The sequence below is a fragment of the Nothobranchius furzeri genome, chromosome 1 (genome assembly GCF_043380555.1).
Source record: "Nothobranchius furzeri strain GRZ-AD chromosome 1, NfurGRZ-RIMD1, whole genome shotgun sequence".
Classification (NCBI taxonomy): Eukaryota; Metazoa; Chordata; class Actinopteri; order Cyprinodontiformes; family Nothobranchiidae; genus Nothobranchius; species Nothobranchius furzeri.
In genome coordinates, this window is record NC_091741.1 from 9,857,241 (window position 1) to 9,884,463 (window position 27,223).

Here is a 27,223-nt window from a genome sequence, read left to right on the forward strand (position 1 = left end):
ATTGTGCTTCGTGCAACATAATTCTGGGTGCCATTTACAAACCATAAGTGCTAATGACTCCATTCCTTTTTGTGGTTGTAGGGGCTGTTGATTGGAGTGCACTAAAACAAACCTGACCTCTCTAGGACATTCAGAAGCCAAGTTATAAGCCCACAAAGGTGTAACTGGACTACTTCTTTAAAGTGACACCAGGCCCGGTGACCTTTGGGACATGGTTTGACCCCCTATAGGAATGTGCCATCATCTTGAAACGTTCAGATCACTTACAACTCAATAGATTCTACCTTCTTGTAATGTTTCAGCCTGATTGGACCTTGTTTTCACACAAATGGACCCAGAATGATGTGAAATTGTGCTTCGTGCAACATAATTCTGGGTGCCCTTTACAAACCTTAAGTGCTAATGACTCCATTCCTTTTAGTGGTTGTAGGGGCTGTTGATTGGAATACACTAAAACAAACCTGATCTCTCTAGGACATTCAGAAGCCAAGTTATAAGCCCACAAATGTGTAACTGGACTACTTCTTTAAATTGACACCAGATCCGGTGACCTTTGGGACATGGTTTCACCCCCTTAGGAAAGTGCTATCATCATGAAACGTTCAGATCACTTACAACTCAATAGATTCTACCTTCCTATAACGTTTCAGCCTGATTTGACCTTGTTTTCACACAAATGAACCCAGAATGATGTGAAATTGTGCTTCGTGCAACATAATTCTGGGTGCCATTTAAAAACCATAAGTGCTAATGACTCCATTCCTTTTTGGGTTGTAGGGGCTGTTGATTGGAGTACACTAAAACAAACCTGATCTCTCTAGGACATTCAGAAGCCAAGTTATAAGCCCACAAAGGTGTAAATGGACTACTTCTTTAAAGTGACACCAGGCCCGGTGACCTTTGGGACATGTTTTGACCCCCTTAGGAAAGTGCTATCATCATGAAACGTTCAGATCACTTACAACTCAATAGATTCTACCTTCCTGTAACGTTTCAGCCTGATTGGACCTTGTTTTCACACAAATGAACCCAGAATGATGTGAAATTGTGCTGCGTGCAACATAATTCTGGGTGCCATTTAAAAACCATAAGTGCTAATGACTCCATTCCTTTTTGAGGCTGTAGGGGCTGTTGATTGGAGTACACTAAAACAAACCTGATCTCTCTAGGACATTCAGAAGCCAAGTTATAAGCCCACAAAGGTGTAAATGGACTACTTCTTTAAAGTGACACCAGGCCCGGTGACCTTTGGGACATGGTTTGACCCCCGATAGGAATGTGCGATCATCATGAAACGTTCAGATCACTTACAACTCAATAGATTCTACCTTCTTGTAACATTTCAGCCTGATTGGACCTTGTTTTCACACAAATGAACCCAGAATGATGTGAAATTGTGCTTCGTGCAACATAATTCTGGATGCCATTTAAAAACCATAAGTGCTAATGACTCCATTCCTTTTTGAGGTTGTAGGGGCTGTTGATTGGAGTACACTAAAACAAACCTGATCTCTCTAGGACATTCAGAAGCCAAGTTATAAGCCCACAAATGTGTAACTGGACTACTTCTTTAAAGTGACACCAGGCCCGGTGACCTTTGGGACATGGTTTTTACCCCCTGTAGGAATGTGCGATCATCATGAAACGTTCAGATCACTTACAACTCAATAGATTCTACCTTCTTGTAACGTTTCAGCCTGATTGGACCTTGTTTTCACACAAATGAACCCAGAATGATGCGAAATTGTGCTTCGTGCAACATAATTCTGGGTGCCATTTAAAAACCATAAGTGCTAATGACTCCATTCCTTTTTGTGGTTGTAGGGGCTGTTGATTGGAGTCCACTAAAATAAACCTGATCTCTCTAGGACATTCAGAAGCCAAGTTATAAGCCCACAAATGTGTAACTGGACTACTTCTTTAAATTGACACCAGATCCGGTGACCTTTGGGACATGGTTTCACCCCCTTAGGAAAGTGCTATCATCATGAAACGTTCAGATCACTTACAACTCAATAGATTCTACCTTCCTGTAACGTTTCAGCCTGGTTGGACCTTGTTTTCACACAAATGAACCCAGAATTATGTGAAATTGTGCTTCGTGCAACATAATTCTGGGTGCCATTTAAAAACCATAAGTGCTAATGACTCCATTCCTTTTTGGGTTGTAGGGGCTGTTGATTGGAGTACACTAAAACAAACCTGATCTCTCTAGGACATTCAGAAGCCAAGTTATAAGCCCACAAATGTGTAACTGGACTACATCTTTAAATTGACACCAGATCCGCTGACCTTTGGGACATGGTTTGACCCCCTTAGGAAAGTGCTATCATCATGAAACGTTCAGATCACTTACAACTCAATAGATTCTACCTTCCTGTAACGTTTCAGCCTGATTGGACCTTGTTGTCACACAAATGAACCCAGAATGATGTGAAATTGTGCTTCGTGCAACATAATTCTGGGTGCCATTTAAAAACCATAAGTGCTAATGACTCCATTCCTTTTTGAGGCTGTAGGGGCTGTTGATTGGAGTACATTAAAACAAACCTGATCTCTCTAGGACATTCAGAAGCCAAGTTATAAGCCTACAAATGTGTAACTGGACTACTTCTTTAAATTGACACCAGATCCGGTGACATTTGGGACATTGTTTGACCCCCTTAGGAAAGTGCGATCATCTTGAAACGTTCAGATCACTTACAACTCAATAGATTCTACCTTCTTCTAACGTTTCAGCCTGATTGGTCCTTGTTTTCACACAAATGGACCCAGAATGATGTGAAATTGTGCTTCGTGCAACATAATTCTGGGTGTCATTTACAAACCATAAGTGCTAATGACTCCATTCCTTTTTGTGGTTGTAGGGGCTGTTGATTGGAGTGCACTAAAACAAACCTGACCTCTCTAGGACATTCAGAAGCCAAGTTATAAGCCCACAAAGGTGTAACTGGATAACTTCTTTAAAGTGACACCAGGCCCGGTGACCTTTGAGACATGGTTTGACCCCCTATAGGAATGTGCCATCATCTTGAAACGTTCAGATCACTTACAACTCAATAGATTCTACCTTCTTGTAACGTTTCAGCCTGATTGGACCTTGTTTTCACACAAATGGACCCAGAATGATGTGAAATTGTGCTTCGTGCAACATAATTCTGGGTGCCCTTTACAAACCTTAAGTGCTAATGACTCCATTCCTTTTAGTGGTTGTAGGGGCTGTTGATTGGAATACACTAAAACAAACCTGATCTCTCTAGGACATTCAGAAGCCAAGTTATAAGCCCACAAATGTGTAACTGGACTACTTCTTTAAATTGACACCAGATCCGGTGACCTTTGGGACATGGTTTCACCCCCTTAGGAAAGTGCTATCATCATGAAACGTTCAGATCACTTACAACTCAAGAGATTCTACCTTCCTATAACGTTTCAGCCTGATTGGACCTTGTTTTCACACAAATGAACCCAGAATGATGTGAAATTGTGCTTCGTGCAACATAATTCTGGGTGCCATTTAAAAACCATAAGTGCTAATGACTCCATTCCTTTTTGGGTTGTAGGGGCTGTTGATTGGAGTACACTAAAACAAACCTGATCTCTCTAGGACATTCAGAAGCCAAGTTATAAGCCCACAAAGGTGTAAATGGACTACTTCTTTAAAGTGACACCAGGCCCGGTGACCTTTGGGACATGTTTTGACCCCCTTAGGAAAGTGCTATCATCATGAAACGTTCAGATCACTTACAACTCAATAGATTCTACCTTCTTGTAACGTTTCAGCCTGATTGGACCTTGTTTTCACACAAATGAACCCAGAATGATGTGAAATTGTGCTTAGTGCAGCATAATTCTGGGTGCCATTTACAAACCATAACTGCTAATGACTCCATTCCTTTTTGTGGTTGTAGGGGCTGTTGGTTGGAGTACACTAAAACAAACCTGATCTCTCTAGGACATTCAGAAGCCAAGTTATAAGCCCACAAATGTGTAACTGGACTGCTTCTTTAAAGTGACACCAGGCCCGGTGACCTTTGGGACATGGTTTGACCCCCTATAGGACAGTGCTATCATCATGAAACGTTCAGATCACTTACAACTCAATAGATTCTACCTTCCCGTAACATTTCAGCCTGATTGGACCTTGTTTTCACACAAATGAACCCAGAATGATGTGAAATTGTGCTTCGTGCAACATAATTCTGGATGCCATTTAAAAACCATAAGTGCTAATGACTCCATTCCTTTTTGAGGTTGTAGGGGCTGTTGATTGGAGTACACTAAAACAAACCTGATCTCTCTAGGACATTCAGAAGCCAAGTTATAAGCACACAAATGTGTAACTGGACTACTTCTTTAAATTGACACCAGATCCGGTGACCTTTGGGACATAGTTTGACCCCCTTAGGAAAGTGCTATCATCATGAAACGTTCAGATCACTTACAACTCAATAGATTCTACCTTGTTGTAACATTTCAGCCTGATTGGACCTTGTTTTCACACAAATGAACCCAGAATGATGTGAAATTGTGCTTCGTGCAACATAATTCTGGGTGCCATTTAAAAACCATAAGTGCTAATGACTCCATTCCTTTTAGTGGTAATGGGGGCTGTTAATTGGAGTACTCTAAAACAAACCTGATCTCTCTAGGACATTCAGAAGCCAAGTTATAAGCCCACAAATGTGTAACTGGACTACTTCTTTAAAGTGACACCAGGCCCGGTGACCTTTGGGACATGGTTTTACCCCCTATAGGAATGTGCGATCATCATGAAACGTTCAGATCACTTACAACTCAATAGATTCTACCTTCTTGTAACGTTTCAGCCTGATTGGACCTTGTTTTCACACAAATGAACCCAGAATGATGCGAAATTGTGCTTCGTGCAACATAATTCTGGGTGCCATTTAAAAACCATAAGTGCTAATGACTCCATTCCTTTTTGTGGTTGTAGGGGCTGTTGATTGGAGTCCACTAAAATAAACCTGATCTCTCTAGGACATTCAGAAGCCAAGTTATAAGCCCACAAATGTGTAACTGGACTACTTCTTTAAATTGACACCAGATCCGGTGACATTTGGGACATTGTTTGACCCCCTTAGGAAAGTGCGATCATCTTGAAACGTTCAGATCACTTACAACTCAATAGATTCTACCTTCTTGTAACGTTTCAGCCTGATTGGACCTTGTTTTCACACAAATGGACCCAGAATGATGTGAAATTGTGCTTCGTGCAACATAATTCTGGGTGCCATTTACAAACCATAAGTGCTAATGACTCCATTCCTTTTTGTGGTTGTAGGGGCTGTTGATTGGAGAACACTAAAACAAACCTAACCTCTCTAGGACATTCAGAAGCCAAGTTATAAGCCCACAAAGGTGTAACTGGACTACTTCTTTAAAGTGACACCAGGCCCGGTGACCTTTGGGACATGGTTTGACCCCCTATAGGAATGTGCCATCATCTTGAAACGTTCAGATCACTTACAACTCAATAGATTTTAGTTTCCTGTAACGTTTCAGCCTGATTGGACCTTGTTTTCACACAAATGAACCCAGAATGATGTCCAACAGCCCCTACAACCACAAAAAGGAATGGAGTCATTAGCACTTATGGTTTGTAAATGGCACCCAGAATTATGCTGCACTAAGCACAATTTCACATCATTCTGGGTTCATTTGTGTGAAAACAAGGTCCAATCAGGCTGAAACGCTACAAGAAGGTAGAATCTATTGAGTTGTAAGTGATCTGAGCGTTTCAAGATGATCGCACATTCCTATAGGGGGTAAAACCATGTCCCAAAGGTCACCGGGCCTGGTGTCACTTTAAAGAAGCAGTCCAGTTACACCTTTGTGGGCTTATAACTTGGCTTCTGAATGTCCTAGAGAGGTTAGGTTTGTTTTAGTGTTCTCCAATCAACAGCCCCTACAACCACAAAAAGGAATGGAGTCATTAGCACTTATGGTTTGTAAATGGCACCCAGAATTATGTTGCACGAAGCACAATTTCAAATCATTCTGGGTTCATTTGTGTGAAAACAAGGTCCAATCAGGCAGAAACATTACAGGCAGGTAGATTCTATTGAGTTGTAAGTGATCTGAACGTTTCATGATGATAGCACTTTCCTAAGGGGGTCAAACCATGTCCCAAAGGTCACCGGGCCTGGTGTCACTTTAAAGAAGTAGTCCAGTTACACCTTTGTGGGCTTATAACTTGGCTTCTGAATGTCCTAGAGAGGTTAGGTTTGTTTTAGTGTACTCCAATCAACAGCCCCTACAACCACAAAAAGGAATGGAGTCATTAGCACTTATGGTTTGTAAATGGCACCCAGAATTATGTTGCACGAAGCACAATTTCACATCATTCTGGGTCCATTTGTGTGAAAACAATGTCCAATCAGGCTGAAACGCTACACGAAGGTAGAATCTATTGAGTTGTAAGTGATCTGAACGTTTCAAGATGATCGCACATTCCTATAGGGGGTAAAACCATGCCCCAAAGGTCACCGGGCCTGGTGTCACTTTAAAGAAGTAGTCCAGTTACACCTTTGTGGGCTTATAACTTGGCTTCTGAATGTCCTAGAGAGGTTAGGTTTGTTTTAGTGTACTCCAATCAACAGCCCCTACAACCTCAAAAAGGAATGGAGTCATTAGCACTTATGGTTTGTAAATGGCACCCAGAATAATGTTGCACGAAGCACAATTTCACATCATTCTGGGTTCATTTGTGTGAAAACAAGGTCCAATCAGGCTGAAACGTTACAGGAAGGTAGAATCGATTGAGTTGTAAGTGATTTGAACGTTTCATGATGATAGCACTTTCCTAAGGGGGTCAAACCATGTCCCAGAGGTCACCGGATCTGGTGTCAATTTAAAGAAGTAGTCCAGTTACACATTTGTGGGCTTATAACTTGGCTTCTGAATGTCCTAGAGAGATCAGGTTTGTTTTAATGTACTCCAACCAACAGCCCCTACAACCACAAAAAGGAATGGAGTCATTAGCACTTATGGTTTGTAAATGGCACCCAGAATTATGCTGCACTAAGCACAATTTCACATCATTCTGGGTTCATTTGTGTGAAAACAAGGTCCAGTCAGGCTGAAACTTTACAAGAAGGTAGAATCTATTGAGTTGTAAGTGATCTGAACGTTTCATGATGATCGCACATTCCTATAGGGGGTCAAACCATGTCCCAAAGGTCACCGGGCCTGGTGTCACTTTAAAGAAGTAGTCCATTTACACCTTTGAGGGCTTATAACTTGGCTTCTGAATGTCCTAGAGAGATCAGGTTTGTTTTAGTGTACTCCAATCAACAGCCCCTACAACCTCAAAAAGGAATGGAGTCATTAGCACTTATGGTTTTTAAATGGCACCCAGAATTATGTTGCACGAAGCACAATTTCACATCATTCTGGGTTCATTTGTGTGAAAACAAGGTCCAATCAGGCTGAAACGTTACAGGAAGGTAGAATCTATTGAGTTGTAAGTGATCTGAACGTTTCATGATGATAGCACTTTCCTAAGGGGGTCAAACCATGTCCCAAAGGTCACCGGGCCTGGTGTCACTTTAAAGAAGTAGTCCAGTTACACCTTTGTGGGCTTATAACTTGGCTTCTGAATGTCCTAGAGAGGTTAGGTTTGTTTTAGTGTACTCCAATCAACAGCCCCTACAACCTCAAAAAGGAATGGAGTCATTAGCACTTATGGTTTTTAAATGGCACCCAGAATTATGCTGCACTAAGCACAATTTCACATCATTCTGGGTTCATTTGTGTGAAAACAAGGTCCAATCAGGCTGAAACGTTACAAGAAGGTAGAATCTATTGAGTTGTAAGTGATCTGAACGTTTCATGATGATCGCACATTCCTATAGGGGGTCAAACCATGTCCCAAAGGTCACCGGGGCTGGTGTCACTTTAAAGAAGTAGTCCATTTACACCTTTGAGGGCTTATAACTTGGCTTCTGAATGTCCTAGAGAGATCAGGTTTGTTTTAGTGTACTCCAATCAACAGCCCCTACAACCTCAAAAAGGAATGGAGTCATTAGCACTTATGGTTTTTAAATGGCACCCAGAATTATGTTGCACGAAGCACAATTTCACATCATTCTGGGTTCATTTGTGTGAAAACAAGGTCCAATCAGGCTGAAACGTTACAGGAAGGTAGAATCTATTGAGTTGTAAGTGATATGAACGTTTCAAGATGATCGCACTTTCCTAAGGGGGTCAAACCATGCCCCAAAGGTCACCGGGCCTGGTGTCACTTTAAAGAAGTAGTCCAGTTACACCTTTGAGGGCTTATAACTTGGCTTCTGAATGTCCTAGAGAGATCAGGTTTGTTTTAGTGTACTACAATCAACAGCCCCTACAACCTCAAAAAGGAATGGAGTCGTTAGCACTTATGGTTTTTAAATGGCACCCAGAATTATGTTGCACAAAGCACAATTTCACATCATTCTGGGTTCATTTGTGTGAAAACAAGGTCCAATCTGGCTGAAATGTTACAGGAAGGTAGAATCTATTGAGTTGTAAGTGATCTGAACGTTTCATGATGATAGGACTTTCCTAAGGGGGTCAAACCATGTCCCAAAGGTCCCCGGATCTGGTGTCAATTTAAAGAAGTAGTCCAGTTACACGTTTGTGGGCTTATAACTTGGATTCTGAATGCCCTAGATAGATCAGGTTTGTTTTAGTATACTCCAATCAACAGCCCCTACAACCACAAAAAGGAATGGAGTCATTAGCACTTATGGTTTTTAAATGGCACCCAGAATTATGTTGCACGAAGCACAATTTGACATCATTCTGGGTTCATTTGTGTGAAAACAAGGTCCAATCAGGCTGAAACGTTACAGGAAACTAAAATCTATTGAGTTGTAAGTGATCTGAACGTTTCAAGATGATCGCACATTCCTATAGGGGGTCAAACCATGTCCCAAAGGTCACCGGGCCTGGTGTCACTTTAAAGAAGTAGTCCATTTACACCTTTGAGGGCTTATAACTTGGCTTCTGAATGTCCTAGAGAGATCAGGTTTGTTTTAGTGTACTCCAATCAACAGCCCCTACAACCACAAAAAGGAATGGAGTCATTAGTACTTATGGTTTGTAAATGGCACCCAGAATTATGTTGCACGAAGCACAATTTCACATCATTCTGGGTTCATTTGTGTGAAAACAAGGTCCAATCAGGCTGAAATGTTACAGGAAGTTAGAATCTATTGAGTTGTAAGTGATCTGAACGTTTCATGATGATAGCACTTTCCTAAGGGGGTCAAACCATGTCCCAAAGGTCACCGGGCCTGGTGTCACTTTAAAGAAGTAGTCCAGTTATACCTTTGAGGGCTTATAACTTGGCTTCTGAATATCCTAGAGAGATCAGGTTTGTTTTAGTGTACTCCAATCAACAGCCCCTACAACCTCAAAAAGGAATGGAGTCGTTAGCACTTATGGTTTTTAAATGGCACCCAGAATTATGTTGCACAAAGCACAATTTCACATCATTCTGGGTTCTTTTGTGTGAAAACAAGGTCCAATCAGGCTGAAATGTTACAGGAAGGTAGAATCTATTGAGTTGTAAGAGATCTGAACGTTTCATGATGATAGGACTTTCCTAAGGGGGTCAAACCATGTCCCAAAGGTCCCCGGATCTGGTGTCAATTTAAAGAAGTAGTCCAGTTACACGTTTGTGGGCTTATAACTTGGATTCTGAATGCCCTAGAGAGATCAGGTTTGTTTTAGTATACTCCAATCAACAGCCCCTACAACCACAAAAAGGAATGGAGTCATTAGCACTTATGGTTTTTAAATGGCACCCAGAATTATGTTGCACGAAGCACAATTTCACATCATTCTGGGTTCATTTGTGTGACAACAAGGTCCAATCAGGCTGAAACGTTACAGGAAACTAAAATCTATTGAGTTGTAAGTGATCTGAACGTTTCAAGATGATCGCACATTCCTATAGGGGGTCAAACCATGTCCCAAAGGTCACCGGATCTGGTGTCAATTTAAAGAAGTAGTCCAGTTACACATTTGTGGGCTTATAACTTGGCTTCTGAATGTCCTAGAGAGATCAGGTTTGTTTTAATGTACTCCAACCAACAGCCCCTACAACCACAAAAAGGAATGGAGTCATTAGCAGTTATGGTTTGTAAATGGCACCCAGAATTATGCTGCACTAAGCACAATTTCACATCATTCTGGGTTCATTTGTGTGAAAACAAGGTCCAATCAGGCTGAAACGTTACAAGAAGGTAGAATCTATTGAGTTGTAAGTGATCTGAACGTTTCATGATGATCGCACATTCCTATAGGGGGTCAAACCATGTCCCAAAGGTCACCGGGCCTGGTGTCACTTTAAAGAAGTAGTCCATTTACACCTTTGAGGGCTTATAACTTGGCTTCTGAATGTCCTAGAGAGATCAGGTTTGTTTTAGTGTACTCCAATCAACAGCCCCTACAACCTCAAAAAGGAATGGAGTCATTAGCACTTATGGTTTTTAAATGGCACCCAGAATTATGTTGCACGAAGCACAATTTCACATCATTCTGGGTTCATTTGTGTGAAAACAAGGTCCAATCAGGCTGAAACGTTACAGGAAGGTAGAATCTATTGAGTTGTAAGTGATCTGAACGTTTCATGATGATAGCACTTTCCTAAGGGGGTCAAACCATGTCCCAAAGGTCACCGGGCCTGGTGTCACTTTAAAGAAGTAGTCCAGTTACACCTTTGAGGGCTTATAACTTGGCTTCTGAATATCCTAGAGAGATCAGGTTTGTTTTAGTGTACTCCAATCAACAGCCCCTACAACCACAAAAAGGAATGAAGTCATTAGCATTTATGATTTGTAAATGGCACCCAGAATTATGTTGCACAAAGCACAATTTCACATCATTCTGGGTTCATTTGTGTGAAAACAAGGTCCAATCAGGCTGAAATGTTACAGGAAGGTAGAATCTATTGAGTTGTAAGTGATCTGAACGTTTCATGATGATAGGACTTTCCTAAGGGGGTCAAACCATGTCCCAAAGGTCCCCGGATCTGGTGTCAATTTAAAGAAGTAGTCCAGTTACACGTTTGTGGGTTTATAACTTGGATTCTGAATGCCCTAGAGAGATCAGGTTTGTTTTAGTATACTCCAATCAACAGCCCCTACAACCACAAAAAGGAATGGAGTCATTAGCACTTATGGTTTTTAAATGGCACCCAGAATTATGTTGCACGAAGCACAATTTGACATCATTCTGGGTTCATTTGTGTGAAAACAAGGTCCAATCAGGCTGAAACGTTACAGGAAACTAAAATCTATTGAGTTGTAAGTGATCTGAACGTTTCAAGATGATCGCACATTCCTATAGGGGGTCAAACCATGTCCCAAAGGTCACCGGGCCTGGTGTCACTTTAAAGAAGTAGTCCATTTACACCTTTGAGGGCTTATAACTTGGCTTCTGAATGTCCTAGAGAGATCAGGTTTGTTTTAGTGTACTCGAATCAACAGCCCCTACAACCACAAAAAGGAATGGAGTCATTAGCACTTATGGTTTGTAAATGGCACCCAGAATTATGTTGCACGAAGCACAATTTCACATCATTCTGGGTTCATTTGTGTGAAAACAAGGTCCAATCAGGCTGAAATGTTACAGGAAGGTAGAATCTATTGAGTTGTAAGTGATCTGAACGTTTCATGATGATAGCACTTTCCTAAGGGGGTCAAACCATGTCCCAAAGGTCACCGGGCCTGGTGTCACATTAAAGAAGTAGTCCAGTTACACCTTTGAGGGCTTATAACTTGGCTTCTGAATATCCTAGAGAGATCAGGTTTGTTTTAGTGTACTCCAATCAACAGCCCCTACAACCTCAAAAAGGAATGGAGTCGTTAGCACTTATGGTTTTTAAATGGCACCCAGAATTATGTTGCACAAAGCACAATTTCACATCATTCTGGGTTCTTTTGTGTGAAAACAAGGTCCAATCAGGCTGAAATGTTACAGGAAGGTAGAATCTATTGAGTTGTAAGTGATCTGAACGTTTCATGATGATAGGACTTTCCTAAGGGGGTCAAACCATGTCCCAAAGGTCCCCGGATCTGGTGTCAATTTAAAGAAGTAGTCCAGTTACACGTTTGTGGGCTTATAACTTGGATTCTGAATGCCCTAGAGAGATCAGGTTTGTTTTAGTATACTCCAATCAACAGCCCCTACAACCACAAAAAGGAATGGAGTCATTAGCACTTATGGTTTTTAAATGGCACCCAGAATTATGTTGCACGAAGCACAATTTGACATCATTCTGGGTTCATTTGTGTGAAAACAAGGTCCAATCAGGCTGAAACGTTACAGGAAACTAAAATCTATTGAGTTGTAAGTGATCTGAACGTTTCAAGATGATCGCACATTCCTATAGGGGGTCAAACCATGTCCCAAAGGTCACCGGGCCTGGTGTCACTTTAAAGAAGTAGTCCATTTACACCTTTGAGGGCTTATAACTTGGCTTCTGAATGTCCTAGAGAGATCAGGTTTGTTTTAGTGTACTCGAATCAACAGCCCCTACAACCACAAAAAGGAATGGAGTCATTAGCACTTATGGTTTGTAAATGGCACCCAGAATTATGTTGCACGAAGCACAATTTCACATCATTCTGGGTTCATTTGTGTGAAAACAAGGTCCAATCAGGCTGAAATGTTACAGGAAGGTAGAATCTATTGAGTTGTAAGTGATCTGAACGTTTCATGATGATAGCACTTTCCTAAGGGGGTCAAACCATGTCCCAAAGGTCACCGGGCCTGGTGTCACTTTAAAGAAGTAGTCCAGTTACACCTTTGAGGGCTTATAACTTGGCTTCTGAATATCCTAGAGAGATCAGGTTTGTTTTAGTGTACTCCAATCAACAGCCCCTACAACCTCAAAAAGGAATGGAGTCGTTAGCACTTATGGTTTTTAAATGGCACCCAGAATTATGTTGCACAAAGCACAATTTCACATCATTCTGGGTTCTTTTGTGTGAAAACAAGGTCCAATCAGGCTGAAATGTTACAGGAAGGTAGAATCTATTGAGTTGTAAGTGATCTGAACGTTTCATGATGATAGGACTTTCCTAAGGGGGTCAAACCATGTCCCAAAGGTCCCCGGATCTGGTGTCAATTTAAAGAAGTAGTCCAGTTACACGTTTGTGGGCTTATAACTTGGATTCTGAATGCCCTAGAGAGATCAGGTTTGTTTTAGTATACTCCAATCAACAGCCCCTACAACCTCAAAAAGGAATGGAGTCATTAGCACTTATGGTTTGTAAATGGCACCCAGAATTATGTTGCACGAAGCACAATTTCACATCATTCTGGGTTCATTTGTGTGAAAACAAGGTCCAATCAGGCTCAAACGTTACAGGAAGGTAGAATCTATTGAGTTGTAAGTGATTTGAACGTTTCATGATGATAGCACTTTCCTAAGGGGGTCAAACCATGTCCCAGAGGTCACCGGATCTGGTGTCAATTTAAAGAAGTAGTCCAGTTACACATTTGTGGGCTTATAACTTGGCTTCTGAATGTCCTAGAGAGATCAGGTTTGTTTTAATGTACTCCAACCAACAGCCCCTACAACCACAAAAAGGAATGGAGTCATTAGCACTTATGGTTTGTAAATGGCACCCAGAATTATGCTGCACTAAGCACAATTTCACATCATTCTGGGTTCATTTGTGTGAAAACAAGGTCCAATCAGGCTGAAACGTTACAAGAAGGTAGAATCTATTGAGTTGTAAGTGATCTGAACGTTTCATGATGATCGCACATTCCTATAGGGGGTCAAACCATGTCCCAAAGGTCACCGGGCCTGGTGTCACTTTAAAGAAGTAGTCCATTTACACCTTTGAGGGCTTATAACTTGGCTTCTGAATGTCCTAGAGAGATCAGGTTTGTTTTAGTGTACTCCAATCAACAGCCCCTACAACCTCAAAAAGGAATGGAGTCATTAGCACTTATGGTTTTTAAATGGCACCCAGAATTATGTTGCACGAAGCACAATTTCACATCATTCTGGGTTCATTTGTGTGAAAACAAGGTCCAATCAGGCTGAAACGTTACAGGAAGGTAGAATCTATTGAGTTGTAAGTGATATGAACGTTTCAAGATGATCGCACTTTCCTAAGGGGGTCAAACCATGTCCCAAAGGTCACCGGGCCTGGTGTCACTTTAAAGAAGTAGTCCAGTTACACCTTTGAGGGCTTATAACTTGGCTTCTGAATGTCCTAGAGAGATCAGGTTTGTTTTAGTGTACTCCAATCAACAGCCCCTACAACCTCAAAAAGGAATGGAGTCGTTAGCACTTATGGTTTTTAAATGGCACCCAGAATTATGTTGCACAAAGCACAATTTCACATCATTCTGGGTTCATTTGTGTGAAAACAAGGTCCAATCAGGCTGAAATGTTACAGGAAGGTAGAATCTATTGAGTTGTAAGTGATCTGAACGTTTCATGATGATAGGACTTTCCTAAGGGGGTCAAACCATGTCCCAAAGGTCCCCGGATCTGGTGTCAATTTAAAGAAGTAGTCCAGTTACACGTTTGTGGGCTTATAACTTGGATTCTGAATGCCCTAGAGAGATCAGGTTTGTTTTAGTATACTCCAATCAACAGCCCCTACAACCACAAAAAGGAATGGAGTCATTAGCACTTATGGTTTTTAAATGGCTCCCAGAATTATGTTGCACGAAGCACAATTTGACATCATTCTGGGTTCATTTGTGTGAAAACAAGGTCCAATCAGGCTGAAACGTTACAGGAAACTAAAATCTATTGAGTTGTAAGTGATCTGAACGTTTCAAGATGATCGCACATTCCTATAGGGGGTCAAACCATGCCCCAAAGGTCACCGGATCTGGTGTCACTTTAAAGAAGTAGTCCAGTTACACCTTTGTGGGCTTATAACTTGGCTTCTGAATGTCCTAGAGAGGTTAGGTTTGTTTTAGTGTACTCCAATCAACAGCCCCTACAACCTCAAAAAGGAATGGAGTCATTAGCACTTATGGTTTGTAAATGGCACCCAGAATTATGTTGCACGAAGCACAATTTCACATCATTCTGGGTTCATTTGTGTGAAAACAAGGTCCAATCAGGCTCAAACGTTACAGGAAGGTAGAATCTATTGAGTTGTAAGTGATTTGAACGTTTCATGATGATAGCACTTTCCTAAGGGGGTCAAACCATGTCCCAGAGGTCACCGGATCTGGTGTCAATTTAAAGAAGTAGTCCAGTTACACATTTGTGGGCTTATAACTTGGCTTCTGAATGTCCTAGAGAGATCAGGTTTGTTTTAATGTACTCCAACCAACAGCCCCTACAACCACAAAAAGGAATGGAGTCATTAGCACTTATGGTTTTTAAATGGCTCCCAGAATTATGTTGCACGAAGCACAATTTGACATCATTCTGGGTTCATTTGTGTGAAAACAAGGTCCAATCAGGCTGAAACGTTACAGGAAACTAAAATCTATTGAGTTGTAAGTGATCTGAACGTTTCAAGATGATCGCACATTCCTATAGGGGGTCAAACCATGTCCCAAAGGTCACCGGGCCTGGTGTCACTTTAAAGAAGTAGTCCATTTACACCTTTGAGGGCTTATAACTTGGCTTCTGAATGTCCTAGAGAGATCAGGTTTGTTTTAGTGTACTCCAATCAACAGCCCCTACAACCACAAAAAGGAATGGAGTCATTAGCACTTATGGTTTGTAAATGGCACCCAGAATTATGTTGCACGAAGCACAATTTCACATCATTCTGGGTTCATTTGTGTGAAAACAAGTTCCAATCAGGCTGAAATGTTACAGGAAGGTAGAATCTATTGAGTTGTAAGTGATCTGAACGTTTCATGATGATAGCACTTTCCTAAGGGGGTCAAACCATGTCCCAAAGGTCACCGGGCCTGGTGTCACTTTAAAGAAGTAGTCCAGTTATACCTTTGAGGGCTTATAACTTGGCTTCTGAATATCCTAGAGAGATCAGGTTTGTTTTAGTGTACTCCAATCAACAGCCCCTACAACCTCAAAAAGGAATGGAGTCGTTAGCACTTATGGTTTTTAAATGGCACCCAGAATTATGTTGCACAAAGCACAATTTCACATCATTCTGGGTTCTTTTGTGTGAAAACAAGGTCCAATCAGGCTGAAATGTTACAGGAAGGTAGAATCTATTGAGTTGTAAGAGATCTGAACGTTTCATGATGATAGGACTTTCCTAAGGGGGTCAAACCATGTCCCAAAGGTCCCCGGATCTGGTGTCAATTTAAAGAAGTAGTCCAGTTACACGTTTGTGGGTTTATAACTTGGATTCTGAATGCCCTAGAGAGATCAGGTTTGTTTTAGTATACTCCAATCAACAGCCCCTACAACCACAAAAAGGAATGGAGTCATTAGCACTTATGGTTTTTAAATGGCACCCAGAATTATGTTGCACGAAGCACAATTTCACATCATTCTGGGTTCATTTGTGTGAAAACAAGGTCCAATCAGGCTGAAACGTTACAGGAAACTAAAATCTATTGAGTTGTAAGTGATCTGAACGTTTCAAGATGATCGCACATTCCTATAGGGGGTCAAACCATGTCCCAAAGGTCACCGGATCTGGTGTCAATTTAAAGAAGTAGTCCAGTTACACATTTGTGGGCTTATAACTTGGCTTCTGAATGTCCTAGAGAGATCAGGTTTGTTTTAATGTACTCCAACCAACAGCCCCTACAACCACAAAAAGGAATGGAGTCATTAGCAGTTATGGTTTGTAAATGGCACCCAGAATTATGCTGCACTAAGCACAATTTCACATCATTCTGGGTTCATTTGTGTGAAAACAAGGTCCAATCAGGCTGAAACGTTACAAGAAGGTAGAATCTATTGAGTTGTAAGTGATCTGAACGTTTCATGATGATCGCACATTCCTATAGGGGGTCAAACCATGTCCCAAAGGTCAACGGGCCTGGTGTCACTTTAAAGAAGTAGTCCATTTACACCTTTGAGGGCTTATAACTTGGCTTCTGAATGTCCTAGAGAGATCAGGTTTGTTTTAGTGTACTCCAATCAACAGCCCCTACAACCTCAAAAAGGAATGGAGTCATTAGCACTTATGGTTTTTAAATGGCACCCAGAATTATGTTGCACGAAGCACAATTTCACATCATTCTGGGTTCATTTGTGTGAAAACAAGGTCCAATCAGGCTGAAACGTTACAGGAAGGTAGAATCTATTGAGTTGTAAGTGATCTGAACGTTTCATGATGATAGCACTTTCCTAAGGGGGTCAAACCATGTCCCAAAGGTCACCGGGCCTGGTGTCACTTTAAAGAAGTAGTCCAGTTACACCTTTGAGGGCTTATAACTTGGCTTCTGAATATCCTAGAGAGATCAGGTTTGTTTTAGTGTACTCCAATCAACAGCCCCTACAACCTCAAAAAGGAATGGAGTCGTTAGCACTTATGGTTTTTAAATGGCACCCAGAATTATGTTGCACAAAGCACAATTTCACATCATTCTGGGTTCATTTGTGTGAAAACAAGGTCCAATCAGGCTGAAATGTTACAGGAAGGTAGAATCTATTGAGTTGTAAGTGATCTGAACGTTTCATGATGATAGGACTTTCCTAAGGGGGTCAAACCATGTCCCAAAGGTCCCCGGATCTGGTGTCAATTTAAAGAAGTAGTCCAGTTACACGTTTGTGGGTTTATAACTTGGATTCTGAATGCCCTAGAGAGATCAGGTTTGTTTTAGTATACTCCAATCAACAGCCCCTACAACCACAAAAAGGAATGGAGTCATTAGCACTTATGGTTTTTAAATGGCACCCAGAATTATGTTGCACGAAGCACAATTTGACATCATTCTGGGTTCATTTGTGTGAAAACAAGGTCCAATCAGGCTGAAACGTTACAGGAAACTAAAATCTATTGAGTTGTAAGTGATCTGAACGTTTCAAGATGATCGCACATTCCTATAGGGGGTCAAACCATGTCCCAAAGGTCACCGGGCCTGGTGTCACTTTAAAGAAGTAGTCCATTTACACCTTTGAGGGCTTATAACTTGGCTTCTGAATGTCCTAGAGAGATCAGGTTTGTTTTAGTGTACTAGAATCAACAGCCCCTACAACCACAAAAAGGAATGGAGTCATTAGCACTTATGGTTTGTAAATGGCACCCAGAATTATGTTGCACGAAGCACAATTTCACATCATTCTGGGTTCATTTGTGTGAAAACAAGGTCCAATCAGGCTGAAATGTTACAGGAAGGTAGAATCTATTGAGTTGTAAGTGATCTGAACGTTTCATGATGATAGCACTTTCCTAAGGGGGTCAAACCATGTCCCAAAGGTCACCGGGCCTGGTGTCACTTTAAAGAAGTAGTCCAGTTACACCTTTGAGGGCTTATAACTTGGCTTCTGAATATCCTAGAGAGATCAGGTTTGTTTTAGTGTACTCCAATCAACAGCCCCTACAACCTCAAAAAGGAATGGAGTCGTTAGCACTTATGGTTTTTAAATGGCACCCAGAATTATGTTGCACAAAGCACAATTTCACATCATTCTGGGTTCTTTTGTGTGAAAACAAGGTCCAATCTGGCTGAAATGTTACAGGAAGGTAGAATCTATTGAGTTGTAAGTGATCTGAACGTTTCATGATGATAGGACTTTCCTAAGGGGGTCAAACCATGTCCCAAAGGTCCCCGGATCTGGTGTCAATTTAAAGAAGTAGTCCAGTTACACGTTTGTGGGCTTATAACTTGGATTCTGAATGCCCTAGAGAGATCAGGTTTGTTTTAGTATACTCCAATCAACAGCCCCTACAACCACAAAAAGGAATGGAGTCATTAGCACTTATGGTTTTTAAATGGCACCCAGAATTATGTTGCACGAAGCACAATTTCACATCATTCTGGGTTCATTTGTGTGAAAACAAGGTCCAATCAGGCTGAAACGTTACAGGAAGGTAGAATCTATTGAGTTGTAAGTGATTTGAACGTTTCATGATGATAGCACTTTCCTAAGGGGGTCAAACCATGTCCCAGAGGTCACCGGATCTGGTGTCAATTTAAAGAAGTAGTCCAGTTACACATTTGTGGGCTTATAACTTGGCTTCTGAATGTCCTAGAGAGATCAGGTTTGTTTTAATGTACTCCAACCAACAGCCCCTACAACCACAAAAAGGAATGGAGTCATTAGCACTTATGGTTTGTAAATGGCACCCAGAATTATGCTGCAATAAGCACAATTTCACATCATTCTGGGTTCATTTGTGTGAAAACAAGGTCCAATCAGGCTGAAACGCTACAAGAAGGTAGAATCTATTGAGTTGTAAGTGATCTGAGCGTTTCAAGATGATCGCACATTCCTATAGGGGGTAAAACCATGTCCCAAAGGTCACCGGGCCTGGTGTCACTTTAAAGAAGCAGTCCAGTTACACCTTTGTGGGCTTATAACTTGGCTTCTGAATGTCCTAGAGAGGTTAGGTTTGTTTTAGTGTTCTCCAATCAACAGCCCCTACAACCACAAAAAGGAATGGAGTCATTAGCACTTATGGTTTGTAAATGGCACCCAGAATTATGTTGCACGAAGCACAATTTCACATCATTCTGGGTTCATTTGTGTGAAAACAAGGTCCAATCAGGCAGAAACATTACAGGCAGGTAGATTCTATTGAGTTGTAAGTGATCTGAACGTTTCATGATGATAGCACTTTCCTAAGGGGGTCAAACCATGTCCCAAAGGTCACCGGGCCTGGTGTCACTTTAAAGAAGTAGTCCAGTTACACCTTTGTGGGCTTATAACTTGGCTTCTGAATGTCCTAGAGAGGTTAGGTTTGTTTTAGTGTACTCCAATCAACAGCCCCTACAACCACAAAAAGGAATGGAGTCATTAGCACTTATGGTTTGTAAATGGCACCCAGAATTATGTTGCACGAAGCACAATTTCACATCATTCTGGGTCCATTTGTGTGAAAACAATGTCCAATCAGGCTGAAACGCTACACGAAGGTAGAATCTATTGAGTTGTAAGTGATCTGAATGTTTCAAGATGATCGCACATTCCTATAGGGGGTAAAACCATGCCCCAAAGGTCACCGGGCCTGGTGTCACTTTAAAGAAGTAGTCCAGTTACACCTTTGTGGGCTTATAACTTGGCTTCTGAATGTCCTAGAGAGGTTAGGTTTGTTTTAGTGTACTCCAATCAACAGCCCCTACAACCTCAAAAAGGAATGGAGTCATTAGCACTTATGGTTTGTAAATGGCACCCAGAATAATGTTGCACGAAGCACAATTTCACATCATTCTGGGTTCATTTGTGTGAAAACAAGGTCCAATCAGGCTGAAACGTTACAGGAAGGTAGAATCGATTGAGTTGTAAGTGATTTGAACGTTTCATGATGATAGCACTTTCCTAAGGGGGTCAAACCATGTCCCAGAGGTCACCGGATCTGGTGTCAATTTAAAGAAGTAGTCCAGTTACACATTTGTGGGCTTATAACTTGGCTTCTGAATGTCCTAGAGAGATCAGGTTTGTTTTAATGTACTCCAACCAACAGCCCCTACAACCACAAAAAGGAATGGAGTCATTAGCACTTATGGTTTGTAAATGGCACCCAGAATTATGCTGCACTAAGCACAATTTCACATCATTCTGGGTTCATTTGTGTGAAAACAAGGTCCAATCAGGCTGAAACGTTACAAGAAGGTAGAATCTATTGAGTTGTAAGTGATCTGAACGTTTCATGATGATCGCACATTCCTATAGGGGGTCAAACCATGTCCCAAAGGTCACCGGGCCTGGTGTCACTTTAAAGAAGTAGTCCATTTACACCTTTGAGGGCTTATAACTTGGCTTCTGAATGTCCTAGAGAGATCAGGTTTGTTTTAGTGTACTCCAATCAACAGCCCCTACAACCTCAAAAAGGAATGGAGTCATTAGCACTTATGGTTTTTAAATGGCACCCAGAATTATGTTGCACGATGCACAATTTCACATCATTCTGGGTTCATTTGTGTGAAAACAAGGTCCAATCAGGCTGAAACGTTACAGGAAGGTAGAATCTATTGAGTTGTAAGTGATCTGAACGTTTCATGATGATAGCACTTTCCTAAGGGGGTCAAACCATGTCCCAGAGGTCACCGGATCTGGTGTCAATTTAAAGAAGTAGTCCAGTTACACATTTGTGGGCTTATAACTTGGCTTCTGAATGTCCTAGAGAGATCAGGTTTGTTTTAATGTACTCCAACCAACAGCCCCTACAACCACAAAAAGGAATGGAGTCATTAGCACTTATGGTTTGTAAATGGCACCCAGAATTATGCTGCACTAAGCACAATTTCACATCATTCTGGGTTCATTTGTGTGAAAACAAGGTCCAATCAGGCTGAAACGTTACAAGAAGGTAGAATCTATTGAGTTGTAAGTGATCTGAACGTTTCATGATGATCGCACATTCCTATAGGGGGTCAAACCATGTCCCAAAGGTCACCGGGGCTGGTGTCACTTTAAAGAAGTAGTCCATTTACACCTTTGAGGGCTTATAACTTGGCTTCTGAATGTCCTAGAGAGATCAGGTTTGTTTTAGTGTACTCCAATCAACAGCCCCTACAACCTCAAAAAGGAATGGAGTCATTAGCACTTATGGTTTTTAAATGGCACCCAGAATTATGTTGCACGAAGCACAATTTCACATCATTCTGGGTTCATTTGTGTGAAAACAAGGTCCAATCAGGCTGAAACGTTACAGGAAGGTAGAATCTATTGAGTTGTAAGTGATATGAACGTTTCAAGATGATCGCACTTTCCTAAGGGGGTCAAACCATGTCCCAAAGGTCACCGGGCCTGGTGTCACTTTAAAGAAGTAGTCCAGTTACACCTTTGAGGGCTTATAACTTGGCTTCTGAATGTCCTAGAGAGATCAGGTTTGTTTTAGTGTACTCCAATCAACAGCCCCTACAACCTCAAAAAGGAATGGAGTCGTTAGCACTTATGGTTTTTAAATGGCACCCAGAATTATGTTGCACAAAGCACAATTTCACATCATTCTGGGTTCATTTGTGTGAAAACAAGGTCCAATCTGGCTGAAATGTTACAGGAAGGTAGAATCTATTGAGTTGTAAGTGATCTGAACGTTTCATGATGATAGGACTTTCCTAAGGGGGTCAAACCATGTCCCAAAGGTCCCCGGATCTGGTGTCAATTTAAAGAAGTAGTCCAGTTACACGTTTGTGGGCTTATAACTTGGATTCTGAATGCCCTAGAGAGATCAGGTTTGTTTTAGTATACTCCAATCAACAGCCCCTACAACCACAAAAAGGAATGGAGTCATTAGCACTTATGGTTTTTAAATGGCACCCAGAATTATGTTGCACGAAGCACAATTTGACATCATTCTGGGTTCATTTGTGTGAAAACAAGGTCCAATCAGGCTGAAACGTTACAGGAAACTAAAATCTATTGAGTTGTAAGTGATCTGAACGTTTCAAGATGATCGCACATTCCTATAGGGGGTCAAACCATGTCCCAAAGGTCACCGGGCCTGGTGTCACTTTAAAGAAGTAGTCCATTTACACCTTTGAGGGCTTATAACTTGGCTTCTGAATGTCCTAGAGAGATCAGGTTTGTTTTAGTGTACTCCAATCAACAGCCCCTACAACCACAAAAAGGAATGGAGTCATTAGTACTTATGGTTTGTAAATGGCACCCAGAATTATGTTGCACGAAGCACAATTTCACATCATTCTGGGTTCATTTGTGTGAAAACAAGGTCCAATCAGGCTGAAATGTTACAGGAAGGTAGAATCTATTGAGTTGTAAGTGATCTGAACGTTTCATGATGATAGCACTTTCCTAAGGGGGTCAAACCATGTCCCAAAGGTCACCGGGCCTGGTGTCACTTTAAAGAAGTAGTCCAGTTATACCTTTGAGGGCTTATAACTTGGCTTCTGAATATCCTAGAGAGATCAGGTTTGTTTTAGTGTACTCCAATCAACAGCCCCTACAACCTCAAAAAGGAATGGAGTCGTTAGCACTTATGGTTTTTAAATGGCACCCAGAATTATGTTGCACAAAGCACAATTTCACATCATTCTGGGTTCTTTTGTGTGAAAACAAGGTCCAATCAGGCTGAAATGTTACAGGAAGGTAGAATCTATTGAGTTGTAAGAGATCTGAACGTTTCATGATGATAGGACTTTCCTAAGGGGGTCAAACCATGTCCCAAAGGTCCCCGGATCTGGTGTCAATTTAAAGAAGTAGTCCAGTTACACGTTTGTGGGCTTATAACTTGGATTCTGAATGCCCTAGAGAGATCAGGTTTGTTTTAGTATACTCCAATCAACAGCCCCTACAACCACAAAAAGGAATGGAGTCATTAGCACTTATGGTTTTTAAATGGCACCCAGAATTATGTTGCACGAAGCACAATTTCACATCATTCTGGGTTCATTTGTGTGACAACAAGGTCCAATCAGGCTGAAACGTTACAGGAAACTAAAATCTATTGAGTTGTAAGTGATCTGAACGTTTCAAGATGATCGCACATTCCTATAGGGGGTCAAACCATGTCCCAAAGGTCACCGGATCTGGTGTCAATTTAAAGAAGTAGTCCAGTTACACATTTGTGGGCTTATAACTTGGCTTCTGAATGTCCTAGAGAGATCAGGTTTGTTTTAATGTACTCCAACCAACAGCCCCTACAACCACAAAAAGGAATGGAGTCATTAGCAGTTATGGTTTGTAAATGGCACCCAGAATTATGCTGCACTAAGCACAATTTCACATCATTCTGGGTTCATTTGTGTGAAAACAAGGTCCAATCAGGCTGAAACGTTACAAGAAGGTAGAATCTATTGAGTTGTAAGTGATCTGAACGTTTCATGATGATCGCACATTCCTATAGGGGGTCAAACCATGTCCCAAAGGTCACCGGGCCTGGTGTCACTTTAAAGAAGTAGTCCATTTACACCTTTGAGGGCTTATAACTTGGCTTCTGAATGTCCTAGAGAGATCAGGTTTGTTTTAGTGTACTCCAATCAACAGCCCCTACAACCTCAAAAAGGAATGGAGTCATTAGCACTTATGGTTTTTAAATGGCACCCAGAATTATGTTGCACGAAGCACAATTTCACATCATTCTGGGTTCATTTGTGTGAAAACAAGGTCCAATCAGGCTGAAACGTTACAGGAAGGTAGAATCTATTGAGTTGTAAGTGATCTGAACGTTTCATGATGATAGCACTTTCCTAAGGGGGTCAAACCATGTCCCAAAGGTCACCGGGCCTGGTGTCACTTTAAAGAAGTAGTCCAGTTACACCTTTGAGGGCTTATAACTTGGCTTCTGAATATCCTAGAGAGATCAGGTTTGTTTTAGTGTACTCCAATCAACAGCCCCTACAACCACAAAAAGGAATGGAGTCATTAGCATTTATGATTTGTAAATGGCACCCAGAATTATGTTGCACAAAGCACAATTTCACATCATTCTAGGTTCATTTGTGTGAAAACAAGGTCCAATCAGGCTGAAATGTTACAGGAAGGTAGAATCTATTGAGTTGTAAGTGATCTGAACGTTTCATGATGATAGGACTTTCCTAAGGGGGTCAAACCATGTCCCAAAGGTCCCCGGATCTGGTGTCAATTTAAAGAAGTAGTCCAGTTACACGTTTGTGGGTTTATAACTTGGATTCTGAATGCCCTAGAGAGATCAGGTTTGTTTTAGTATACTCCAATCAACAGCCCCTACAACCACAAAAAGGAATGGAGTCATTAGCACTTATGGTTTTTAAATGGCACCCAGAATTATGTTGCACGAAGCACAATTTGACATCATTCTGGGTTCATTTGTGTGAAAACAAGGTCCAATCAGGCTGAAACGTTACAGGAAACTAAAATCTATTGAGTTGTAAGTGATCTGAACGTTTCAAGATGATCGCACATTCCTATAGGGGGTCAAACCATGTCCCAAAGGTCACCGGGCCTGGTGTCACTTTAAAGAAGTAGTCCATTTACACCTTTGAGGGCTTATAACTTGGCTTCTGAATGTCCTAGAGAGATCAGGTTTGTTTTAGTGTACTCGAATCAACAGCCCCTACAACCACAAAAAGGAATGGAGTCATTAGCACTTATGGTTTGTAAATGGCACCCAGAATTATGTTGCACGAAGCACAATTTCACATCATTCTGGGTTCATTTGTGTGAAAACAAGGTCCAATCAGGCTGAAATGTTACAGGAAGGTAGAATCTATTGAGTTGTAAGTGATCTGAACGTTTCATGATGATAGCACTTTCCTAAGGGGGTCAAACCATGTCCCAAAGGTCACCGGGCCTGGTGTCACTTTAAAGAAGTAGTCCAGTTACACCTTTGAGGGCTTATAACTTGGCTTCTGAATATCCTAGAGAGATCAGGTTTGTTTTAGTGTACTCCAATCAACAGCCCCTACAACCTCAAAAAGGAATGGAGTCGTTAGCACTTATGGTTTTTAAATGGCACCCAGAATTATGTTGCACAAAGCACAATTTCACATCATTCTGGGTTCTTTTGTGTGAAAACAAGGTCCAATCAGGCTGAAATGTTACAGGAAGGTAGAATCTATTGAGTTGTAAGTGATCTGAACGTTTCATGATGATAGGACTTTCCTAAGGGGGTCAAACCATGTCCCAAAGGTCCCCGGATCTGGTGTCAATTTAAAGAAGTAGTCCAGTTACACGTTTGTGGGCTTATAACTTGGATTCTGAATGCCCTAGAGAGATCAGGTTTGTTTTAGTATACTCCAATCAACAGCCCCTACAACCACAAAAAGGAATGGAGTCATTAGCACTTATGGTTTTTAAATGGCACCCAGAATTATGTTGCACGAAGCACAATTTGACATCATTCTGGGTTCATTTGTGTGAAAACAAGGTCCAATCAGGCTGAAACGTTACAGGAAACTAAAATCTATTGAGTTGTAAGTGATCTGAACGTTTCAAGATGATCGCACATTCCTATAGGGGGTCAAACCATGTCCCAAAGGTCACCGGGCCTGGTGTCACTTTAAAGAAGTAGTCCAGTTACACCTTTGTGGGCTTATAACTTGGCTTCTGAATGTCCTAGAGAGGTTAGGTTTGTTTTAGTGTACTCCAATCAACAGCCCCTACAACCTCAAAAAGGAATGGAGTCATTAGCACTTATGGTTTGTAAATGGCACCCAGAATTATGTTGCACGAAGCACAATTTCACATCATTCTGGGTTCATTTGTGTGAAAACAAGGTCCAATCAGGCTGAAACGTTACAGGAAGGTAGAATCTATTGAGTTGTAAGTGATATGAACGTTTCAAGATGATCGCACTTTCCTAAGGGGGTCAAACCATGTCCCAAAGGTCACCGGGCCTGGTGTCACTTTAAAGAAGTAGTCCAGTTACACCTTTGAGGGCTTATAACTTGGCTTCTGAATGTCCTAGAGAGATCAGGTTTGTTTTAGTGTACTCCAATCAACAGCCCCTACAACCTCAAAAAGGAATGGAGTCGTTAGCACTTATGGTTTTTAAATGGCACCCAGAATTATGTTGCACAAAGCACAATTTCACATCATTCTGGGTTCATTTGTGTGAAAACAAGGTCCAATCAGGCTGAAATGTTACAGGAAGGTAGAATCTATTGAGTTGTAAGTGATCTGAACGTTTTATGATGATAGGACTTTCCTAAGGGGGTCAAACCATGTCCCAAAGGTCCCCGGATCTGGTGTCAATTTAAAGAAGTAGTCCAGTTACACGTTTGTGGGCTTATAACTTGGATTCTGAATGCCCTAGAGAGATCAGGTTTGTTTTAGTATACTCCAATCAACAGCCCCTACAAGCACAAAAAGGAATGGAGTCATTAGCACTTATGGTTTTTAAATGGCTCCCAGAATTATGTTGCACGAAGCACAATTTGACATCATTCTGGGTTCATTTGTGTGAAAACAAGGTCCAATCAGGCTGAAACGTTACAGGAAACTAAAATCTATTGAGTTGTAAGTGATCTGAACGTTTCAAGATGATCGCACATTCCTATAGGGGGTCAAACCATGTCCCAAAGGTCACCGGGCCTGGTGTCACTTTAAAGAAGTAGTCCATTTACACCTTTGAGGGCTTATAACTTGGCTTCTGAATGTCCTAGAGAGATCAGGTTTGTTTTAGTGTACTCCAATCAACAGCCCCTACAACCACAAAAAGGAATGGAGTCATTAGCACTTATGGTT